This window comes from Rhinopithecus bieti, unplaced genomic scaffold (assembly GCF_001698545.2).
Source record: "Rhinopithecus bieti isolate Rb0 unplaced genomic scaffold, ASM169854v2 scaffold_46101, whole genome shotgun sequence".
NCBI lineage: Eukaryota > Metazoa > Chordata > Mammalia > Primates > Cercopithecidae > Rhinopithecus > Rhinopithecus bieti.
In genome coordinates, this window is record NW_016819049.1 from 1982749 (window position 1) to 1987310 (window position 4562).

At 46.4% G+C, this 4562-nt stretch overlaps 1 pseudogene; it reads left to right on the forward strand.

The window, feature by feature from the left end:
* Positions 1-213: 213 nt before the first annotated feature.
* On the forward strand, positions 214-2399 carry LOC108519227 (60S ribosomal protein L7a-like; annotated as a pseudogene).
* Positions 2400-4562: the final 2163 nt, after the last annotated feature.

The window sequence follows — 4562 nt, forward strand, 5'->3', positions numbered from 1 at the left end:
TGGAGGAAGTGGTGATAAATGGTTGTAAGAGTTGTGATGAGAATGAAAATTGTGGTGTTACTAGTGACACTGATGGTGGGAGAGGTGGTGATAACACTGATGGCAATGATAACAATGCTGATGATGGTATCTGATGAGAATGATGTGGTTGCTATGGTGATAAGGATGGTAATGGTGGTTGCTATGGTGATGACAATGGAGATGGTGGTTGCTATGGCGATGGTGATGCAGACGCTGATTGCTACAGTGATGATGGGAGTGATGACTGTAGTGATGAGAAGAATGGTGAAGTGTGATGGTGAGGTAATAAGAGGTCATTATGGTGATGATAACAATCATGGTGCTGGTGATAGTGATGATTGTATTGCTGATGATGGTGGTGATCCTGATGACAACAAATGGTAATACAAGAATGGCATTGACATTGGTAGTGTTAAAAACTTTGGCAACTAGTCAAGTAGAGCAGAAATAAGTTCATTACTAAGCTAGACATGGTATCTAAAGTTATGGCAAAAGAAGGAAATGAAGAGTCAAGTCCATGTAATTTTAGCTTAAAGTAACAATTGTTTGGGCTAATATTTTGAACATTTACTAATGCTGAGTATGCCAGATTTTACTTTGAAATTGTTTTAAAATATAAGAAATTATGGATAATCACAAGTCAAAGTGTGATATACATGAAACCATGTAATGATAGTCCAACTTCTGTATTACCCCTTTGGAAAGCCTTCATAAATTTAGCACCTTTTATTGGTAGATTTAGGTGCTTCTCTATGGATTTCCACAGTATTCTCATTAACTTAGAACATTTACTTATCAGATTATATTATCAATAGTGATATCAATGGGAGCTCTTTTTATGACTGGATATAGAACTGTGAATAACTTCTCTCTGGTCATGGATCACCTTTTCTTCATGAGATGACAGCCAGATTTATAATTCCAGATCTGATCTGTTCAACAGTTCCTGGACTCATATATGCATTTTTATGTCTCATCTCTTCTCATGCAATCACATGTGGAACACTTTTTCCCCTTAGCATCTGCCCCACACCTGTTCTTCCTGTCATCCTCATCTAAGTAAGTCACAGCACCATACATCCACAGTGCAAATTCTAGGACATACCCTTGGTTCCTTCCTTTGACATATCTTCCCCATCCACCTGGATTTCCAGCCCTTCAGTAAGCCCAGCCACCTGTACCTTCCATTGCTTTTGATCCGCATCCTTCCACCCTGTTGTTCCAAGTCACCATCATCTCCCTCCTGGCTTAATGCAATCATCTCCTAACTGGACAACTCAGCTCCCTTGTTTCAGCCTTTTTTATTTTCATTTTTTATTTCTGGAGATAAGGTCTCACTCTGTTGTCTGGGCAGGAGTACAGTGGTGTGATCACAGCTTACCGCAGCCAACCTCCAACTCCTGGGCTCAAGTGATCTTCCCACCTCAGCCTCCTGAGGAGCTGGAACTACAAATGCGCCACTACACTCAGCTAATTTTTAATTTTTTTTTTTTTTTTTAGAGACAGAGTCTTGCTATGTTGCCCAGGATGGTCTCAAACTCCTGGCCTCGAGTGATCCTCTCACTTGGGTCTACCAAAATGTTGGGATTATGAGCATGAGTCACCACACTTGGCCTGGCTTTCACTCTTGACACCCTACAATCCTTTTCCTCTCAGCAGTCAGAGTTATACGTTACAAATGCAAATCAGACCCCTCCACCACCAAACAGCTGACCCAGGCCCTCCACCACCAAACAGCTACTCAGCTCCTTAAGCTGACCCACAAATACGGACCAGAGACAAAGCAAGAGAAGAAGCAGAGGCTGTTGGCCCAGGCTGAGAAGAAAGCTGACAGCAAAGGGGACATCCTTACTAAGAGACAACCTGTCCTTCAAGCAGGAGTCAACACCGTCACCACCTTGGTGGAGAACAAGAAGGCTCAGCCGGTGATGACTTCATGTGAACAGACGTTTGGTTGCCAGCCTGCTGCCACCCGCAGAGAAGAGTGTGCATGCTAGGCCAATCACCTGTCAGCAGGTAGCTTGGAGACAATGGGCCTAACCATTTTGAGTAGCACTTGACTACTCATTGAGCTTGTTGTCTTCCTGCCTGCCCTGCATTGTAAAATGGGGGTCTCTGATTGCATTATCAAGGGGAAGGCACGACTGGGACGTCCAGTCCACAGGAAGACCTGCACCACTGTTGCCTTCACACAAGTTAACGCAAAAGACAAAGGAGCTTTGACTAAGCTGGTGGAAGCTATCAGGACTAATTACAATGACAGAAATGATGAGATCCGTCATCACCAGGGAAGAAATGTACTGGTTCCCAAATCTGTGGCTTGCATTACCAAGTTGGAAAAGGCAAAGGTTAAAGAACTTGCCACTTAACTGGGTTAAATGTACACTTTTGTTTTCTGTACATAAAATTTATTAAAATGATACAAATTCTCCTTCGAAAAGAATTTTCCCTCTTCCCTGCTTAAGACCTATCAATGTCATGTATGCATGGATTTCCACGCTGGGGTCAGCAGCTTTTGATGGTTCCTTAGGAATCCAGAGGAGGTGGGGGATGGGCAGAGCAAGTGTGGTCCCTAACTTCACATCCCCCCAACCCCTACTGCCAGAGAAGCCTCACTTGTACCAGATGTACAGAGAGGCAGTATAACCTTGAGATGAAGGACAAGGCTTCAAAGTCAGTCGGCCTGCATTCAAAACCTGACTCTGCATCTCTCAGGCTGTATGACCCTGGCCAGGTTACTCGTCTTCTCTGATCATTAGTCTCCTTATCTGTAAGGTGAAGCTAATGTTGTACCTGCTTCCTAAGGGTTGTTGGGAGGAATAAATGAGTTCATTTGGATAAGGCACTTAGGACCACGCCTAGCACATAGTAAGTACTCACTAAGTGTTGGCTATTATGTCAATTACTTTTTTTGATTTTGCTTTTGGTTTTCTTGGTGACAAGGTCTCACTCTGTCACCCAGGCTGGAGTGCAGTGGCACAATTTCAGCTCACTGCAGCTTTGACCTCCAAGGCTCAAGCAATCCTCCCACCTCAGCCTCTGGAGTAGCTGGGACTATAAGAGCATGCCACCACACCCTGCTAATTTTTGCATTTTTGGTAGAGACGCAGTTTTGCCATTTTGCCCAGGCTGGTCTCGAACTCCTGAGCTTCGGCAATCCTCCTGCCTCGGCCTCCCAAAGTGTTGGGATTACAGGTGTGAGCCACTGCACCTAGCCTGTTAACTACATTTTCACACAGGAATTTATTTCCACTGATTAAAAGGGGGGAAAAGTGAAAACCATTAGTTTTCATACTTTACATTGCAATTATTGCTACGCACCTTCCATATTTGGCTGGAAATTTATTGGGGGGGAAAGACCAGGTTTCATTCAGTGTCTCTGACACCTCAGAGACGCTGCATCTAGCAGGCCTTCAATAAATACGCACCAAAGGAGGAAGGAAGCCAGGCAGTACATGTGCCCCCGGCCTTCCCTGGGTGACACGTCACAGCATGTCATGCTCATGTATCTCCAGCAGGTGTTGTCCTTGTCTCTGAAACGGCCGTCTGGGCCCTGCTCACTGCAGTCCAGGCCCAGGGAGGGTCAGATGAGACCTGAGGCATATGCTGTGGGCTCAGCAGATCTGGGTTCTTCTGTGTCAGGGAGGAAAGAGGCCCTGGGAGAGGTGCGAAAAACCTCAGCAGAGTAGGTCACAGGCTGCTTGGAGCTTCCAGGCTTGGGTTCTAGTCCCAGCGGGGGACACCAGGAGCACCCGTTTCCTCTCTGAGCCTTGGTTTCCTCCCCTCCAAAGAGGGGGCAATCCTGCTACGACGGGACATCGGGATGTTGTCAGGCCCGACCTGACAGTCAAGAGGCGTTGGATTTGCGGTTTTGTGTCTTTTTTCCTTTTTTCTTTTCTGTTTTTAAGTTGTACCTCCCAGGGAAGTCCAGAGGCATCTCCAGACCTCCCCAGCACATGGATTCTGCCTCTCTGAGGGACAGCGAAATGAAAAACTCAGCAGCCTGGAATTCTGAGGAGGGAGAAACCAGGGGTGAAGAACATACGGAGCTGCGTAGGTTCCTACGGAAGATGCCAGGAGAGCCAGTGGTCCAGGTGAACTACACCTTGGACACACTCTTCTGTGCTGGCGTGAGCAGATCCGGGTAGGCTGCAGGTCTGTTTTCCTCAGAGGCAGACGCACTGGAGTTACACGGATAGGGAGGTGGAGGTGGCGCTCCTCTGTTGCTGCGGTTTCCTCAGCCTCCTTGGCTGTGGCTCAAGCAACCCCTTCCCCTTTCTGGGCCTTTCTCTCTGTGAAATGAGGCTGGCCTGGGTCAGGCATTTTCAGGCTTAGCAGTAGAGGCCTGACTCTGCAACACCCAGTGTGGAAGACAGACATGGAGGTAGATAAAGAAAGCTGTTGGAGTCTAGGATGACGGGACAAGGACTCCACTCCCCTGGCCACCCCTTCACTGCAGTGATCCTAAGTGACTCAAACCACGAGCTAGCTCTCCAAGAATCTTTCTTTTTTTCCTTTTTTTTTTTTTTTTTTTTTTTTTT